Below are 20,313 nucleotides of genomic sequence, written 5' to 3'. Positions count from 1 at the left end.
CCGTAGCGGCAGGATCGCTCACTTCTCTCAAGCAGACACGATGTATTATTAATTATAATCGCATCAAGTACCTGTAGCAAAGCTTTAAGTCTCTGGCTTTCAATTCTGTTTCGCTTCAGCTGGATGTTTTCCATCACCTCTTGTTTCTGCCTCCTTCGAAAGACGAAAGTGTGCCCTTATGCAGGGGAAGTCAGCAGGAATGTGACGATTTGCTGTTTTGGCCCTGTCTGCGGTTGCACGGTGAGTGGGCAGAAGCTCGGTCAGGATGCTGAATTAGGACTAATGGAGATGGAAAAGTCAGCTCCGCATTGAACGGCGTTTTCATGGCTAATTGAGTGAGGCAGGACTATCAGAAAATGCAGAACCTGCTAATCAGGTTTCAAAAGCCAACAGGTTTACTTGCATTGTACCTTTACCAACCAGTTATCAGTAATCCTTGCTGAGATGTGACCTATCTAGAGTTCCTGGGAAGTGGTTTGGTGACTTAACACCAAACTTGAAGCCACTTTGGTGACTTGAAGTGGGGAATACAAATATTGGAGCTACAGAATTGTTTTCCATCCTTGCCCTTAGAAACTGACTAATTCAGCTCTAATGCTGAGCTCATTGTGTAATGGAGGAACTCATGCAGAGTTCAACAGCTAGAGCAAGCTGCATTCCTGTATCTTTTTTTAAAAAGACAAAACAAAAAAAAAAACAACCCCAACATCCTTAGGAGTAGCTGTGACCAAGAGCTGAGTCCTGACAACACTCCTGACTGCTATTGTTCATATAAAGAGGATTGCCTGCACGCACAAGTGTTTTCAGGGTTGAGCCTGCGTTTGTCAATGATGACTTAGCACTGACCATTTGTCAACAAAGTAAAGAAGACACAAAAAGCCTTGGTAGGCAAGTGTAGCTGTTGTGTCTCTGCACCTAGTTCTTTCTATTGAAATTGTTTTATCCTGTGAAAGCTCCTTGATTTGCTCAGAATTACTCCTGACTTAATCCAGTGCAAATATTTTTTCACGCAGTAGTCTCCACAAAACCCTGGAAATACAGGAGCTGCCAGTTTCCATCTAGTTCAGCATTGTCTCTGACATGCTGCGGTCAGCACGAGCGGCTTCCTAGAAATCTACTAGAAATTCTGCAAGATATATTTATGGAAAATTCTGCAAGATATATTTATGGAATAACCTGCTCACAGGCAAAGGTTTTTGTTCTTGCCAATTGTGCTGAGCATGTGCGCTTATGTATTTTCTGCTTTTTACCATTGTAACTTCGGCCATTCTCATTATACATACAAATATCAAATGTATACATAAAAATGTCAAATGTTGTCATTGATGTGCATTTTTCTGACATTCTCAGAAAAAATGTATGCTGGACAAGAAGGCAGAAGCATAGCTTGTGTATATCAGTGGACATTTAGCTGAATGTGGCAGCCTGTCCTGTGCAATTGTTTATGCAGGCTGTATCGCCTTTGTCGTGAGTTGGAGGCTTGGTTTAGCGATGGCTAGGCTTCAGGAAGGCCATGGGGCACACCTTGGTTTTGCTACGTCTTTGTGTGCAGGGCTGAAGCCAGTGGACTGAGAAGGGATGTTTAAACAGTCAGCTGGAAACTTCACAGATCAAACTGCTTCTTCAGCGCCCGTTCTGTGAAAAAGAAGTTGGCAGGCTTTAATCCGGAGTGACGAGCACATATGAGTTTATTAAACCAAGCAAACAAAAAAAAACCACACTAGAAACAACTGGATGATTTGTTAAGAGGGAATATGTGGGCCAAAGCATTAAGTACTGTCAAAATGTGCATACACGCTGTCGTACAAGCTGGGTCCAGCTAGTGGCTTTGGAGTTTGCCCATCGCACTGATGGCTGGGACTATTAGGTCATTTTACTTGGGCGTTTCTGTGTATGTAGAGTGCGCTCATTTTCAAACTTGGCTGAGATAGCTGCCTTGGCTCTTGATGTAAGGACTCCTGGAAATGGTTTTGGTAGGGTTTTAGATCATTGTGTGTAGTGATGGTGTATTTGAAAGACTGCCTGAAAATCATGCATTGTAGCGCCAAAACACTTTTTTTAGCCAGAAAAATAAATGCATAGGTTTAAAATTACAGTATTTGAAGGTATAGTGAATCATGAGGAAATGGAATTACAACTGGAGTTACTGAGATTTGTTATTGAAAGAGTTAGCTAAGAGCCAGCTGCCCAAGGCAAGCACCAACAGGGGCTTTACCGAGGGAGCTCAACACTGTGTGTGGGGGAAGAATTTGCTAAGTAGAAAGAAACAACAGCGATCTTCTGCAGTATTTAACATCTTTTCTTTGGGACCTTTCCCTTTCAGTTATAGGTATAAGTGAAGTTGTAAGTGTGCAAACTGACAGGAATATCATTAAAAGTTAAACCATGGAGAGAGTAAACCCTGGTGCTGAGCTGCTGGCACGGGGCAGGATGTAACGTGGTGTGGGTTGGAGCTTGGCTCTGGAAAGCTTCTCAATGCAGTTAGTGCCTTTCTTTTGTTAACACAGGGCTGTCACTGGCTGGAATGAAACATCGCTCAGAAATACTTGGATGTCACAGACAGCTGAAAGCCTTTGCTATGCTGTTAGCGCCCCATTGGGAACCCACTGCTGGCTTAGAAACAGCTCAAGGACAGGAGTTATTAAAGTGGAGTTCTCCAGACCTACGAGAGTCCCCTTTTCTGTCCATGTCCCTTGCTGTTCTGCCGCGAGCCTCGGCGTTTTGAACTACCTCGGGGCTCTCTCACCTGGCCCTGAAGCTTCGGGGTACAGCGACGAGCGCAGCCTTGCTGCAAGCTGCTCTTGCTCGCAAACCGCTAATTGCGCCGCGCGCGGCTGCGAGGGGCGGCGGGCAGCCCCCGGCACCTGCCCGGGAACGGGACCGGGGCTGAGGGCCAGCCGAGCCTTCCCCGGCCGGGCAGCAGGCGGGGAGGGCTCGGCCGGCCCCCGGCCCCATCCCCGGCCCCGCAGACTCCTCCTCCGGGCTCCCCGCCCCGGGGCCCCGTGACGCCGCGCCTCTGCCCGAGCGGCCGGGGAGGGAGCGGGGGCTGGGATGGGACGGGATGGGAGCAGGCGAGGGGACGGCCGAGCCCGCGGGCGCCTTTAAAAGCGGCTCTGGCCGGCCACTGCCACCACAGCCGCTTCTCCCGGCGGCGGCTCCGTTCCCCCTGCCCTCCCGCTAGCAGCCCCCGGCCCGGCCGCTGCGCGGCAGGCGGCTGTGCGCGCCCCCGGGTGCACGGGTGCGGGTGGCCATGCCCCGCAGCGCCTGCTGAAGCTTCCCCGCCGTCGCTTTCTGCTCGCAGCTTTCCTCTCTCCGCTCCGCCGCCGCCCTGCGGCCCCCGCCCGCCGCCAAGCTGGAGGAACGCCGCAAGCCCGAGCCCCGCAGGTGAGGCCCCAGCATCCGCTCTCGTGCCCCCAGCCGGACTGGGCTCGTACCCACCCGCAGCCCCACGGCGCTCGGAGCGACGCAGAGGAGCGATTCCCCCCTCGCCCTGCTTCCTACAGGTCCCTAACACACCCAGCTCGCCGTGCCGGTGGGTTAGACGCAGCGCTTTTTTTTCTGCTTTCAATTTATCAGCGCTTTAAGAAGTTGTCAGCAGCGCCCGTTCCGAGGAAATGGTGTTTCCTCGCAAGTTTTCAGTACTCCAGCTGGAAGCTGGCCGTACGGCGGTATTTTCCCAGCCCTAAACCGGTGGAGGAGAGCTCCTCGCTTCTTGTCTTCCCTTTTGTGAGCTTCCTGCTGCGAGTGATAATCTACGTTCTCCACTCGAGAGCAAACATGGAAATGGGAATTTAATCATCCTTTCGCTCACACATACCTTTGTCGGGTTTTTACACCAACGTTAATTATTTATGCCTTTCCCCTCTGGTAGGAGTGCATCCTTTGAGTACTTGCTTCTAAAAGAAGCTGGCGTACTTACACTGGCTTCTTGGGGTGCCCAGTTTTGAGGGACAGAGAAGGCGGCGGGGGTTCCACAGGTGCCTTCAGCCCCCCAGAGTCGTAGGACTCAGGGAGCACCAGGCACGAGTCGCTGTGCAGCCATCTGTATGTGCAGGAGGGGCTCCATTTATTCCTTCTGCAGAAGTGCTCCTGGAAGGAATGTTAGGTGCATGGAGGTAAGGAGGCTGGGCCCTAAGGCAAACAGTAACAGCTCCCTCGGAAAACTCTTCTACTAGTGGAGATAGTTACACTCTTTTGTTTCACAGAGACACAGTTTACCTTGCATCTAAAATGGCATTGTGCTTGTAGGCTGCTAGCTGCTTGGTGGCTTTACTGTTCTGGATATTCCTGAAATGTACAGATTTACTATTAAAAAACAAAAAAGGCAAGAATTGTTTACTGTGTGCAGGAATAGAATTTGCTACTTGCTAATTGCTGATGTGATAGTCTGCAGGAATATGCCTGGTTCTTACTTTGGCTGGTGTTCAAAAGGAAATTATTTGTGCATTAAGAGCGAGGTACAGACACCTCCCCCCTCCAGCAACAAGAAACCCTTAAGGCTCCCAAACCCCAGCAACCATTTCATGGTAGAATTAGTTTTGTCGTAATAATTTCCAGTCATATGCTGAATGTTTAAATGGGGTTGTTTGCATCGCCGTGTGCGCTTGTCTGCGTGCTTGCTTGCGTGAACTAACCAATTTGTATTGGTCTCTGTTCATCCTTCTCTTGCTGTGATCCAGTGCTGGAGCAAGTGCTGAAAGAGTTTTCCTAGTGACTTCTATCATGCCAGAAGATTGTAGGGTCCAGTTTTGTAAGGCTTTATTTCAGCTACTGACTTCAGTTCCCAGTAAACTAAACAGGATGGCACTTCACCTGCCTGTGAGCCTCAGTATCATCTGAGGGGCGAATATTAGTGCAATTCTGTAGTGATGCTTTTTATGTGCTCCCCCCGTTCAGGTGCAAATGAGAAGTAAAATTACTCTTACATTTCCAAAGAAATATGCTGGGAGGCATTTGCTTGTTGAATTTCCTTCACTCCTGGAAGATGGGAATTTCACGTTTGTAAAAGCAGTGCCTGGACTTCAGGGAGGAGGCTATGCTAAGCTGCATTTCCAAGCTTTCTATGGGCTGACAACTGTAGAGGAATTACTGATTGCTTAGAAGGAGTTGACAGCTTTGTGCCTTGCTGTTGTCCAGAGGTGAAAGTGGGGTGAGAAGGATTTTTTTTTTCTTTCTTTCTTTTTTATTTTTTATTTTTTTTTCCTTTTTTTCTTTTTTAGTGGGAGGAGAGGAAGGATGAACTTTTCATTTGTGTGCACAGGGCATTCCTAGCAAGTTCCTTGCACATATTACACATTACACATTCCTTGTGCACATATCCATTCAGCTCCTAGCAAGGTCCAGCAGTGTTTCCTGCAGCTGATAACCATGAAGACTTTTTCCTTTAACCTTCCATGTTATGGTTTTAAATCTTGAGACGGGTATGCAGTCAGAAAAATCCCTCATATCCTTGTGTTGCATTGTGATATTGTTCATAGGAGGGTTTTAAAAGGAATTCAGTAAGGGAACTTTCAATGTGCTTTTGCAATCCTACTGTCTGAGTAGGGCAAATGCTCCAGTTACTGATGTCTTACACTGATAAGAAAAGGTCGAATTTGTACACAAAGTGCACTTCAAAGGACATCATCCCTGTGAGAAGGGAAAATCTGTAACTCCTGTTCCCTGATCTACCTACTTATCAGAGAGGGCGCCTTACTCACATACAGACGTGTTCTTTCAGCAGTGGTGGAGCAGTTTGTGTTTCCATCTGAAGGTTTTTTAGCTATACTGCCACCTTGAAGACCTGCAATAAATAACAAGCTGGAAGGTGCTTTGGGCAGGGTTGTGAATGAAAATTACCATGTGTGAGCATCAAGAGGAAAGCCTACGTTTCTTTTTCTGCCAATAGGTTTGCTAGCCTGTATTTTCAGGTAGCACTTGTTAGAGTCAGAGATTTTGTCCTGCAAAAGCCAGGCAATTGTGAAAGTGAAATGTTTCCTTGATAGAGGAGGGATTTCCTGGATGAAAGCAAGGTGGATCTGTGACAATGCTTATTCGTGTGGGTACAGAAGGTGATGCTCCTCCTGAGTGCCTATGTGCCAGTCTGGTAGAGTGGATTTGGTAGTCTGTTGCCTGTTATTACACTGCTATATGGAGCATGCATTCCTGTCAAGAAAGCAATTAAAGTTCTGGTTAGTGCCAGAGTTCCTTCTTACAGGTTGGGAACACCAGAGGACTTCAGACTGGGTTTAGAGATGTCTTGTTGAAAACAAGATTTGCAGCGTTCTAACTCTGGTGCCGTGGCATTGGGCCATGACTTCTGTCGCACTGGTAAAAATGACTTCATTGCCTCAGCGAGATAGCATCCATGTCACTCTTCAGTGACCTGTTTTACATGTATTTTCTTTGTGCGTTAGGTTTAGAATTTGGAGCCTTGCTTTGAGGGAATTAAAAGAGTTCTGATAACTGCTATCAGGTTTTCTCGTTCCAAGTCAATTAGCTGCTTCCAGCTTCAAATCCATTTAGAAGGCTCAAAAGGAGTGCTCTTTGAAAATCCAGTAATAGCAGTTTACAGTTAATATTGATAAAGGAGTGTGTCTCTGTGGGTAGCCTGATGTCATTGTGCTAGTCTGGTGGAAAGGAAAGCTCTTCTTCTGAGCTGCTTGTAAACAACTCGAATGGGAAGGTAGAGGTATTTCTCTTTAAGTATCTTTAACTGCATGGCCTGAAATGAAAATAGAGCAATAATGTTATTATCAGGGTTCTGGCGAAGTCCATTCAAAGCAGTGCTTCCGCCTTGCCCTTGAACTTTGAGTTGCTGCAGCATCTCATTTCTGATGACTTTGCTCAGGGTTGTATGTTGTTTGTGGCAGGAATGCTTTTTATTGCTGTTGGACAGCATTGAAGATAGTTATGGCACCCAGTTACATGATAAAACCATGTATGGCCAAAGTTAAAAGCCAGGGAATGTAAAGATACCTAGTTGAATCTGTTCCCCAGCCTCTTGTGGTTGGAGCTGTGCCATTGTCTCCCTAGACTTTCATGACTCGATATTGAGTAGCAGCTTTGAGCAGTGGCCACAGTCTTTCAGGTCAGAGCTTGCATGGAAATGGAGCTCAAAGATGATACAACATGGAATTAACTGTTAATGTTAGCCTTGGAAATTAGTGCAAGGCATGTCTTATGATGAATATACCTCCTGTGAAATAAAAGTGCTTGGTAAAGTGTCTAGTACCTGTTTACATGGATATTCCGTTGCTTGGAAATGCTCTTGCCTTCTGGGTCTGGGAGAAGCCCATATAAATGCATCCTGTCCATTGCATCGGACGTTTCTTAACTGAATGACTCTGATGCCCTGCTGAGCCAGGAAAAGCACATGGTATCATCCGTCTTCGTGGTTTTCATTAAGAGAAAAGATAGAAATCTTTGAATTTACTCTCCTTCAATTACTAGTTTTTCACATAACTTTTGAAGTTGCTGCAGAAACTACCAGTGGAGGGAATAGCCATTTGGGTGTTTTATGGGACTAGCAGAAACCTGAGAAATACAGCTCTCAGTTTTTTTTGTATTGGTCTTTGGATTTCTGTCCAAATTTATAGCTGTGTAAGTAAACGGAGAGTAAGGCTCGTAGCAGATGACGGTCAATCTGTGAACCACACTGCTGTGTGAGTATGACTGATCCTCCTGGGGTCATCGAAGGTGAGTGCCAGCAACCCTATTTTCAACAGCATTTCTCACCAGAAACGTCCGAAGAGGCAGTCTGACTTCACCAAAATCAGAATTCTTTTCATTTGTGGCTCAAATGAACTTTCAACATCAGAATTGCAGAAGTGTGGGCTGTTAGCAGAGCTAATCCTGCTTGAGAAATAAGAGGAAGACAGAAGGAGGAAATGTGTGTGTGTGTGTGTATAAATATATATATATATGTAAGTAAGAGAGAAAACCAGTTAAGGTTGTCGGTGGTAGTGTCTTCCAAGCCACAGCATTTCAACTTCTAGTTGTATTATACAACTGCACTTACAGGGAGACAGGTTTGTACATCTATTTTGCTACTATATAGTATATGCTGGCTAAATACTATGTATTTAACACAATATGAAATAAGTTTTAGTTGTCCTTAAATAAGCCCTGATCTGTGTATCTCTCACCTTGAAGTGAGTCTTGAACGTTTGAACTTGGTGATGGGAACTGTTCAAATGACTTTTTTCAGAGTGAGGTTTACTCCCGTTTCTAATGTTACCATGATACCTGAAAATACTTTAAGATATTCTGAAATTTAAAATGCTGTCTGAATGTGTTATACAGCATTTGTCTCCTAGTAAACAAATCCATACCTGCAAGGTACAGTCCACAGTGAATATTTCCTCTGGGTTTCAGAGGAGAAAGAGATGATCCAGCCAGAAACTATGAAACAAATAGCATTTACTTATAAATTAGAGCAGGTTTGTCTGTGCTGCTGCTTTTCAGGCTTATTCAAGGACTGCTTTTTCAGCTTCTCAGTTACTATTTTCACTTCCATTAGCTACAGATTTTTTGCCTTAGAATTTCTGGGGGTGGTTTTGAACTTTGTTTTTTTGATCAGTTTTAGTGTTCATACTGCTAAGCTGGGAACTTGGATGTTTCCATGATCTGCCTAGCTATGGACACAAATAACTGGGTGGCAAACTGTGCTCTGAACTGTGAGGGCCACGGTGGGAATACCTCTTTCTGACCTGTGAAAGGTGACCACTGCTCATCTGCCGAATTAATGAAACAGGCTGAAATTTTGTGTGATTGTTCCCCAGCAGAGATGGAATTCTGTGTTCTTTTACAAGCCATCACAAAGAGCTGGTGGGACGCCAAAAATCCTAGTGGGTTTGCATGTGCAACAACTTTTAAAAATATATATATTAATTCACTTCAAGTTGACTCCTCTGGTTTATCTTATCTTTTTCTGCTACCATTTTCTGAACAAAACATGCAAATCTTTTTAAATTGAAGTCTATGTCTAAGTACAATTTTAGTCAAAGAAGAGGAATGGAGTCTCACATGTCAGATAGCGACCTTTATTAAAATATTCATGTTTTGTCCATTTTGTATAGTAGGTGCAGCAACAGAACTTGCCTGTCATCCTACGTGGTGTGTGCAACTTTGAGATTAGAATACTTCCGCCTTAAGTTTCTTTATGCTTTTACTTTATTTTAATCACCTCTTCAAGTTTACTGATCTCAGTCTCTAGTCTTACCTCTTAACCTTGAACAAAAGGTTGCAGTTAACTGCTTTTATTGTACCTGTGACTATATAACACTTCAGACACATCATCAACCTTTATCCGTAAGCATGGAGATTTTTCATCAAGGTTGCTAAATATAATAAGACTTTGTGTTTAGATTTGGAGTTGGGAAATAGTTACTCAATAGCTCGAGGAAAAGTAGCGTTTGAGTATATTAAACCTGCTTCATTGTACTAGAATTGAATGCAAGTATATGGGAGCTGTATATGTAAATCTTACTTAGGTCTCATAGTTGGCAAATTTTGTGCTAATGAAGTGAATTTTACCCAAATTGTTGTGAAATTTGAATAGTCTGATATCATTTCCATGTCTGACAGTTCCTGCTTTCAGCAGACAAATAGAACAGCTAAAGAACAGTAGCATTGTTAAATAGCCCAGCTTGTGTGTCTTTCAAGGCAGAAACAATAATAGCAATGAAGAAATAGATGGGTGCTTTGTTCTCTTCTGTCCCCAATGAAGCTTTGTTCCAAAGCCTTAATGGCACAACAATACAGCGTGTAGTGCCTTGTGAGTAGTTTCACATAAATCGTTTAACATCTTGTGATCTATTAGGCCTGGGTTGTGAATAATAACCAAGTTTGAGAAGCAGTGTCCTGGGTGAAGGGTCAATGTGGTGGGCTGCGGAAGTGGTGCCAGATGCCCTTGTAATGCTGCTAGTACACGTGTTTAAAACAGCGCTGAGCTGAATGGAGCTGTGGTCAGCGTCTGTATCAGTGCAGAGAGAAGAGAGTGAAGAGAACTGGCAGAACTGGACCTGAAGGGTGAATGCCAACCTTCCCTTTATTCCGTATATGGACAAAGTCTGGATGCAACCATAAATTGCTTTTGAGGTGAGGTTGGAAATTGGTTGAAGATCTGTGCAAAGTATTCAGTGCATCCTTGATTGGGACTTTAAGGGTGGTGTTCTGTTTCAAGTTACAGAGTTCACCTGGAGCACTGTCAGATAGTATCACTAATTTTGCTGAGAAAACATCTTGAGTAGAGAGATGGTGTTAGCAGAGTATTAGGTTGAAATGGTTTCTGTTCCAGAGTGAGTTTATGTCTCCAGTGTGTTACTGACACATACATCACCAAAATGTGCTCAGAAGAAAAGATCGTTCTTCCTAAAGAGTAAGTACATCTTCTGAAGGAATATGGTAGATGTGAAGTTTTTCCCGTTGCTGTGTAAGTGCTTCTTACTCAGGTGAAAATAGTATTTGGCCTTTTTATGGACAGTCAGTGATCAGGTTACTTATTGGATGGCTACCGTTGGGGTTTTAGAAGGAAAGGCAGCGTAGCTCCCACAACTTTGCCTTCCATGGCATAAAAGCTTTGAGAGTGCTTTCTGTGGCCTATTTTACACCCAACTGTGCCTAGAGAAGTGGATTTTGACATTGTGATAGGATGAATCTGAGTTCTGAATATGGTGTCATGTCAGACAGAAGAGGGCTTGGGTTAATGTAGTAGAGGAAAAGGCGAGCATGTGACTTTTCTGTGTTTTGAAATTGGAAAATACTTCCTTCAATTAACATCTTAATCTGACACTTCACTCTGTTGAACTTACATAGCTTGTGTAACTGTAGAAGGACTTAAAGTTTTAACATTTAAATAGAAAATAGATCCATTCAGAAAGAGAGTGCTTTTAAAAATTGTGTTACATGGGTGAAGGAAGTGTCTGAAGTAAATTTAGCTAAGCCTTGAATGCAGAATGAAGGAAGGCTGAGTACTCAAGGAGATTCAGTACATTACTTGTGTCCCTCGGATACGTGACTGAAAATGTGCAGGTCCCCTCTCGTTCCTGTTGTGGTGAGAATGACCGTCCCAGTGGGCTGCAGGAGAAAGGACCGACCTGTGGCACACCAAACTCTGCCTCTGGCAGTGTCACTCTTCTGCTCCCGGAGCTTGAGTCTACAAGTACCAGGTGTAAGCATGTGAAGGCCGATGGCGCAGCTTCCGTTGCTGAAAGCCTTGCTTTGCAGGTGGAGCATCCACGCACTGTGCCTATGCAGAGACTGGCTCGTGGCACCTGCTGCAGTGCCACAGTGTACTGGCTTGTACGTGTGTGCGGCCTTGCTGGTGGTGTGAAGGACAAGTTGGGTCTGCTGGGCTATGTGGTAGGCCTCGAATTTTCCTTCGGAGAAGTGTTCGGAAGCTAAGACTGAGCGCCTGCTTGCGTGGAAGGAATGTCAGCAAGCCTGGGCTTGACTGCAGGCTTGGGCCCATGCTTCGCTGACAATGTAGGCAAGCCCAGGCACCCTTCCTTCACTTCTGCAGGCATTGAACTGCAACTGTGATGCTCTGGCTGCTCAGCTCCATGGATTATTCCTGTGGGCAGTATAAATTAAAGGAGTGGGCATGTAACGATTTCATGTTATTACAGTGTCAATGTTTCACAGAAGCAATGAAATGGCAGGAATTGCTGCAAAAGAGAAACCTTATTTTTAAAGTTTGATTTGGATCACACATCTCTTCTCTTTGCCAAAAATGCACTGTATATTTTTTGTTGAAAGGGAATATGCCGCAAAACAACTCCGTGGAAATCCCAGCTGTGTCTTACAGTGTCAAAATCCTCTCAGGACAATGAGTAAAGGGAGATCATGTCTCCAGCTTTTACAATAATTACTAAAACGAAAGATCAAACTAGAGGAGCCCAGAGCCTGTGCAATTTGTTGAAGATTAGGTATAAAACTTAACTTATAAAAAAGCATTGCAAAACCCTCTTATGGTCATCATGCTGAAATATATCTGCTGGCAAGGGACTTGAAGGTCCTTTGAGCCTTCAGTGCAGAGAAAAGCAGGAGTGCATAAAGGCTTTGGCGAACTCTGCAAACTTCTGTAATTACTTTTCAACAAATGAAGCCATCTTTTTTAAGCCTCTTTCTGCCTTCTTAATCCCAAATTATGAGTAAGACACCTTTGCATTAAGTATTCCTGGTATGGTGATGCCTTGGCTTGCAAACAACCTAGTATTTTTCTGGGGAGGCTTGCTTCGTAACTCAGGAAGGGTACCTAATCTTTTCCAGGAGGAGTTCAGTACTGTCCTGCATTTGACCCGTAATCTGAAATTCTCAGAATTGCGTATGTAGTCATGAACTGTGGTATCAACCGAATTTCTCTGGCTTTGTTCCTCGACCAGTCATTCCACTCAGTAGGGCAATAAAAAATGCAAGATAATGGTGTAGATAACTTAATATTATCATGGACTATTTTCCTTTTACCTTTAAACAGTCATATTGCAATTAGGTGCTGGGCATAAAGCAGTTCTTTGTTAACAGATGTCTCCATGAAATTTGTGACTACGTCAAGTTTTACAGGCTTGGTTCAGCAGTAGGTGGGTCTGCTCTGCATTTAAGAAAGTATCAGCAGCTGGTGGTTAAGGTGTGTGTGACTTGGCCAGAGTCACCAAGAAGTATCTTTTATCTCTTTTGCTTATTGAGGACCTTATCTCTGGAAGGACAAAAGGCAGCTTCGCATCCAAACTCTGTTGAAAATTAGCTGGAGTTAGGAACAGCTGCACCCTCTTTTGAAGTGAGGATTTGTAGTTAAGGATGACCAGTGAGGTTTGCAGGTGTATGAGACTTGTGCAAGTATAATGCGCAGGACTGCAGGTAGAATGTTTTAGGCCTGTCTGGGAAGTTTGTGCATAGGGACTAAGAACCCTGTCATGTTACTGGAGTCAGAAAGAGCATCAATCACTGATACGTAGAGAGAGGAACTCATTCTAGTGACAGACCTGCTGGATAGGCTGTGGATGTGCTACAAGAGCCTGTGTGATGTGGATAGCCTTCCTTTGGCCCAGAAAGATGCAGATGGTCTTAACTTTTGTTGCTCTATTCACAGGAAAAAAAAAAATATATTTTTTTCAAAGGCCTTTCCTAGAGTGGATGAAGATGTCTGAAAGAAATACCTGTGGTAGAGTCACATTTTCTCTGCTCTCCCAGAAGTCTCCTTGCCCTTCTTAGACAAGCCTGTTAGTCACTGCACTAGTTTCTGGGTTACTGTGGAGGACCTGGGACCTCCTGCAACAGTGCTGCTTGTCAGCACCACTGCTGCTACCGGTTTCTTTCCACAAGCGGCTCTTCATGGCAATGATCACTAGAAAGGAGTTCATAAGAAGTAGCCATGAATGCTTTCTGGCAAGAAACTAGTTTTCAGCTCTGGGTTATTGTTTTGTTTTCTGTCTTGTTTTAAGCTGACATGAGTAAGTCTATTTTGGGCTGCCCTTAAATGGATGTCATCTAGAGGACAGTCTTGTTAAAACTTGGATGTTGCCTGCTCAGCAGTTCAGTTATGTGCTCTTGGCTGTGGTTGGAGGATACAGTAAATCCAGCTGTAGGGCACTTAGAACCAAATGAAGAACATTACTCTCCCATGAAGCAAAATGTCAATCCAGCAGCAAACTCATTTTGCTGGTAAAGTGAGTTTACCATTTTAAATGGGTTGACTTTATGCAGGATCATGTGTTGTCTGCCTATACCACTCTACTTTTATGCTGTGTCATGTTCTCCTGTCCTGGTGGCAAAAAAAAAAAAAAATCCCTATCGCTTTGTTTGCTGACTAATACAGCAGAAATGCAGTCATGTGCCCCTGCGTGGTCGGGGCAAACTCACTTCTGGCTGATTGATAGTCTGCAGGTCCAAGAATAAAGATTAGGGGCTTGGTATGTTCTTGACCAGCACCACGCTTGAAAGTCAAGGTAGTAGGTCACTACGGCATATCACTCTTCACCACTCTATCAGCTAAGCATGCAGGAAGGCAAGGAGTGTTGCCTTAACGTCAGTGGCTTGCTCACTCTTGTCCCCTGCTGAGAATTTGGTTGAGAAGTGTACAAAATCTCTGCTTGCTTTCTTTGCAGTCAAGGGAGTGAATGTGGATGAGCTCTTCTGTGAGGCTGGTAGTCATGGCAGTGAGGTTCCCCCAGACTGTTTTATCCCACCTGTTGGTGCTCTGTGACAGATACTTTTTCTAATCACACTGGAAAAACCATGCATATACATGCCCCTCTGATATCACCATATAAAATGTTGAGCAACAGAAAGGTTTCCCTGCCTGTGGGTGCAAGTCTGGTTAGCGACAGCTGGGCATCAAACGTACTTGATTCTGTCTGATCCTAACTCCTAGAAACGTACTGGAACAGTCACAACTCTGCTGTGGTGGTGCAGAATGGAAAGTCACTTGCAGTCACATTTCCCATGAATGATTCTTGTGGGTGTCATTCATAAAGGGACCTGTATCCTTTGGGTGCTGGGGCTTATGCTGGCATAATCAGTATTTTGTTAAATAATTGGTGCAGTTAAGAGACAGAATGGCTCCCTGGGTTCATGATGCTGTGGGCTGTGATTTATTTTTTTCTGTTGTTCTGACAGGAGATTAAATTGGTGAAAGTGAGAAAATTCTTCTATATTTCAGTTGCTTCCCAAACAGCTCTGAAATGACTTGCTTTTGATTTCCTCTCCTCTCTGGCAATGTTTCTTCAGCAAATTTGTACAGTGTCTTGTTTTATTTTACTACTCTCTTGCAGGTGGTGGAGGCAAAAAAGGGCATTTAGCTTGAAATTCGGCTGTTTGCATTTCTACCTATTAGGTCTGCATCAATTTTGATTGACTGTTATTAAATTAGCATCTTTATGCATGCACTGGGAATGATGAAAGTGTCCTTTTTCAGAAGAGATTTCATTTCCCTTGGGGAGCAGTCTTTATAAAATGTGGACAAGCAGTTGTTGCCAAGTGAAGGTGAGGATGGCTTGGAGTACTTTGGTCACTGACCCCCCTGGTTTTTGTTGCTCGTCTAATATTTTTGGAGAAGTTTTCTTTCCTCTGTCTGGGTTGCGCACACACTGATACTCAGATCTGGTGACTCTGCCTCGTCTGTCTTATTCTTACATCTGTGTGCTCTGATCACAATCTTTTTGATGCGATCTCAAATGTTATCACATCCTGCAGTGTCGAGTAACTGTTGTCTAATTTGTAGAAATGACTTCTTCCAGAGACTTGCATCTAGTCACCAGTTCCACGTTGCAGAGATCCATTTCCCCCCATTGTTGTAGGAGGTTTTCAGTGATGAGCAGTTCAAGAAGTTCCTGCCCATGGCACATGGCTCTGTGCTGCTCCGTTGTGCCACATGGCCTGTGTGTAAGGTTGACTATCGAAGCAGATTACTGAAATAATCCCTGTTAAAAATATCCTTTATGCTGGATTATATTTTTGAGACCAGCATATCATGAAACCTACTATCGCTTTGGTGTGCCGAGTATTGGATCAGAGATGCTGCAGCTGCACTATGGGAAGTGCTGAATGCGCGTTAGCTCCCTTGGCTGCCTTGGATGCGTCCAAAACATTTAATACAACCAGGCTTTCTGCCTGGTAAGGGCTGCCTCTGCCAGAGCAGTTTTGTGCTGCATCAGGTATAGTCTGTCCTCCTCATAGCAGAAAGCTGGCTTGTCTCAGACCTAGTATTAGTGTCGGGGCCCAAAGTTTTGTGATGCTTTTCTGCACCTCAGAGATGCTTGGGGAGGTGACGGGGAGAAAAGCATGCAGCTCTAGGAGCTGTGCATTTGATACTGTGAACCTTGAAGGAAGGGAAAAGCTCCAACCTCTAATTGCAGAAGTGAAATTAAGATATAAGATGGTTTCATGCTTTTAGTGGGGTTCTTGCTATGGAGATGAGACTTTCCCTCCAAATAGTCACACAGGAGGACCAGAGCAGGAGCTGCTTGCTGGGAAGCCTCAACTGAAAGCACTTGATTGTTTTCCCTGGAGAAAACCAGATCTGGGTTAATGGTGCCACTTGGTGTGCTGCTCCACCCCACATTGTACACACTGCCTGTTCTTTCACTGAATGGGAAATGGACGTAAACTGAGGAACTCCCATTTCAGATAATGTTTTTCTTTCAAAAGGCAGTCTGGCAAGACCGAGAGACCTACTGTAATATCCTTGTCTACGGGTAGAAAACGCTGGATTAGATCCACGCTATCCATACTTTGATTTTGACACCCTGTGTAGGTGTATTCCGCAGATGCTGGAAAGATTTCCCACAGTTGCTGTTTCCTTGTCTAGGTTTATATATCCGTGTCTATTTATATATAGGTGTATACAGGTGCCCTGTTTTATTTGCGCTTTTAAAGTCTGCACTCAGTTTAAACTTCTTTGCTGAGCTGATGTAAAGTACATGCTTATGATGTTGCAGGCAGTTCTTAGTCCACTATACCTAGTCTTACGACATGATATACTTCTTTAAAAGAGCTCTTACATGAGGCTTGCACAAAGAGCAACTACTCTATAAAACAGGGTTGGTTTTCAATAGATCCTGGTTTGGTTGAAGAGCACATGAAAATTCTTTCATAAATCAGCCCACTGGAGCACTTTTGTGTAAGGGTTACTGAACCTCAAGTCGTGTACTATGTTAGGAACTTGTTATACACACTGCCTAATTTTCTTTAAGTGGAGCAAACAAAAATTATGGGCAGCCAATTAGGCATGCAAAACATAGTCAAATAAGAAGCTGCCTATAAGGCAAAAAACAGTAAGAAATCTATTGCAGGACATGGCATTGTCACAGTAATAAGTGGCAGAAAAAAAAACAAACAATCAGATCTTGCAGGCTGTCTTGAAGTAATTTTTATGTGAAATCTGCTGCAGCTTGTGGCTTTAAAAACTGACACCATTCTGTCTCCAGAGAAAACTTTTTTGTTTAATATTTCATGCTTCACAGAAAGTTAAGCAACAAAAGTGCCTGGTTTACATTAGCTTCACGCAGATACATTCATAATATTTGTAGTGAGAAATCACTGCTCCCTGTTGAAAGGGACATCCCATAAAGCTCCTATGTAAGCACAGTCTTGAATTCCTCTCACAGTGTTTCATTACCCTCTCCTGGCTCTGGCTACGTTCAGTATAGTAGGTGTTATGTGGAAGATAACAGGAACCAGCACCTCAGGTCCAAGAGGTTGCCCTGGTCAGCAGGAGGGAGTGCTTTACCTGAGGTGCTATCAGTTAAAAGGTATGGTTGGATGAAATGTGGGCTTCTTGCTGGCTGTGTTTCAAGTTACCAATCCACAAGTTTCTTTAAGAGAAGGAAAGGAAAACAAACAGGCAGCTGACTTGTTTAGTTTTTGGAGTTGTGTCATTTTACGGTGAGCAATCTAAACATAATAAAACAATGGCTTCAGCTGCTGCACCTACCCTAGGATCCAGTGCCAATCCTCCCCCCCACCCCATTGTATTTCCCTGTGTTTTGATAACATTACTTTCTTGTCTGTGCAGAAGAAAGCTCTTCTCTTACTAACGTTATGAGAGTTCTTCATAAACCCAAAAGAAAAAGATTCAATTTTACTCACTCCTAATTATTATTATTTTTTTTTTCTGATAGTTATTTCATTTTTGTGATGTATCCAAATTGAAGAGTTCTTTGCAGTTGACAGATTTAAGTTGAAATCCAAATGATAAAATTTATTTTGTCAAAGTAAATTTAGACAATTCTTGCTTGGGTTTCAGGAAGCTGCTCTCATAGGCTTTATCTGTGAGTTGAGATAGACCTTTAGAATTCCTGATGTTTCAGTCATAAGAGTTTTTAAAAACAAGAACTGAGACTTGTATTTAAATCTTGTAATAGGACTTGGGTAGATTTAAATATGCTGAAGGATTTCAGCAAACAGGGGCCCAGCCATTGTTCCTCTTTAACATCCTAAGAAATCTTGCCTGTTTCAGAATTACTACAGAGCTTATTCCTTCTCAGAGTAAAAGCAGCAGAACTTCACTCTGGATATAAAAAACAAAACCGAAAGCAATAACATGCAACCTAATAATAATAAAACCACCCCAACAACAAAACAAAAGCTGTAGGAGTCCAATTGATCAGAATAAAGCAACTGGAGAAATGCAGATGTTTACTGACTTTGTTGACTTAAGAGTTTGGGATGATAACCCGATGAGATGATATCAATTAAAAATCATGACAAATTCTGTAATTTATAATTGCATTATTCTACATTACTGTGTTCCAAATCAATCCTGTTTAAATATGTCAGGATTTATACTTAAAAAAGAGGCTAATGGTCTATTTTAAATCTCAGTTTCAATCCCTGAAAACACCTCTAGAGAGTGAAATATTTCATGTAACAATAAGGGGACTTACTTAAAAGAACAAACAAATAATACATCCTCCACCCCAATTTTCAAAAATGTCTCATTAATACTAAAATCACTGAGTAATCTAAATAGCATGGCACAGGGATACTGAACAAATGGGCTGCATTTTCCTGGGTGGAATCCATGTAACTGAGAAATTTCTGATAAATAACCTGTATAGGGGTGCTGTGTTCTACTTGATGCCACGTGTTTGATCAGAGACACCCAGTAGCCTTGCTGGCATTTTTTGCTAGGTCCTCACACAACCAGCTGGGTGTAAGTGGACAGGGAAAATATTTGAACAGAACAAACAGGCAGCAGTGTAAAGGTGAATGGCTGCTGCAGCACACACATGGAGCACTGCTGGGGAGGCAGCCTCTGAATGACAAGTTTTTGGAGGGACGACGAAGCACTGAGAGAATGTGTCTCATTAAATGATGTTCTTAAGAGTATAATTGGACTTCCACGGAAGGACCTGGAGTGAAGGGGAGGCAAGGAGCATAACCTCAGTGATTTACATTGGCTATTGAGGAGCATACTTACCCTGTGTTTGATTCTCCTTTTTCCAAAGCCCCTTTAACAAGTGCATGTCAGTGTCAATAAATGAAAGGCTTATGTCACTGTTGTGACTGAGAGATGTTAGTGAGCAGCAGAGAACCTTTGAAAAGACAAGTAACTAGAATATGCAGTTGTAAGATGATAAAGTTGCAAAGCTGTCTTGGTCTTTGCTTCCTCTTTCTTTCCCTACAGCATGCACACGTAATAAGCAAGCATGTCACCTGCATTGTGGTCCAATGCATGCAGCCAGTCACTGAAACTAGGAAACTGGTGGCAATACTGCAAGCAGTAAAGCACAGCCAAAACCAAATTAACAGTCTGTGCTCCTTTGAAGTTGTATGTTCCAGTCTTTTCCTACATGTCCCACACTTTTAGAAAAAAAGAGTGCTTTAGCACCTTCTATGTGTTCACAGATTTTAGTCTTGCAGCACCTATAGTGCTGGTGTTTTTATCTCCTGATTACTCAGAGATTGGCAGTTCTCTGGAGAAGGGAAATGGTATTCTCCATTCAGACAGGTCTGCTGGAGAGGGAGGAGATGAGATCAGTCCTTCTGCATCGGATGGCACTTTGCAAAGCAGTCACTTCGGGCATTTGTTCCCTGTTGGAACGTTCTTATTTTAAAACAAGCTGGGTTTGAGTTGGGGTTTAAAACTACCTTAGTGCAAATTCTTTGTGCAGAAGGAGGAGGAGGCTCCTGTCTTCATGGTGAGTGCAACCTTTTGCTGAGAGAGGATGTAAATAAATGCTGGTTTCAAACTGACAAGGGGAAATGCATCCAAGATAAATATGGCAATCTGTTCTGTGAGTGCATCAACCAGACCATGCTGAGTATAGTCAGAAGCTCATTTTTCTGTGTGCTAGAGCACAGATGCATGTATTTGAGGAAAAACAAACAAACAACAATGTAGCCCCTAAAGATGAATCGCTCATATTAGGTCTGTTAACTCAAACATTTGCTTATGGGCTGTAGGGGAATCAATTGGGACCAAGTCTCCTTCATGGTTTCATGTTTACTTAACCATTGCCTTCAGAGTAGCTGAATGCTTCACAGGTTGCAGAGAAGGTAAATAACATCTCAGTCTCCTCGGTCTCTTAATAGAAGAAGCTTGTTTAACTTTTTGACTCATTATCTTCGAGATAGGTGTAAGCATACCCCCTTGGCATCCACCTTCAGCTGCTTGGTGAAGGCACCAGTTGGCACTGACAGCAGGGAAGCTATTGGTGGCTTTTCTCCACCTAGATCCAGACCCTGCTCATCCCGTCTGTGTGAGCCTCCAGGTCGGGTTGACACTGGTGTTATTCTACCTTCTGCTGGAGGTTGGCTGATGCTGTTCATCCAAAGTAGTTTTGGTGGTGACAGGCCTGCCTCAGTTGGACTGAATGCCATCTCGGTTGTCAT

The 20,313-nt window shown here is 43.5% G+C and overlaps 1 protein-coding gene across 2 annotated transcripts in view; it reads left to right on the top strand.

Annotated features, from left to right (window-relative positions):
* The window catches only part of SLC4A4 (solute carrier family 4 member 4), a 225,408-nt gene that overhangs the window by 26,807 nt on the left and 178,288 nt on the right, over nt 1-20,313 (top strand). The window contains exon 1 of one of the 2 annotated variants that reach the window (XM_035325886.1): nt 3,019-3,384. The exons of the other annotated variant lie outside the window; for it this stretch is intronic. The gene's annotated coding sequence lies outside the window, so the exon portion shown is untranslated. Of the gene's footprint in view, nt 1-3,018; nt 3,385-20,313 lie in introns of those variants that run through there. 2 annotated transcript variants of the gene reach the window in all.

This window comes from Oxyura jamaicensis, chromosome 4, assembly GCF_011077185.1.
Source record: "Oxyura jamaicensis isolate SHBP4307 breed ruddy duck chromosome 4, BPBGC_Ojam_1.0, whole genome shotgun sequence".
Classification (NCBI taxonomy): Eukaryota; Metazoa; Chordata; class Aves; order Anseriformes; family Anatidae; genus Oxyura; species Oxyura jamaicensis.
The sequence above is the reverse complement of the archived record's forward strand: the minus strand, read 5'-3'. Positions and strand labels throughout refer to the sequence as shown.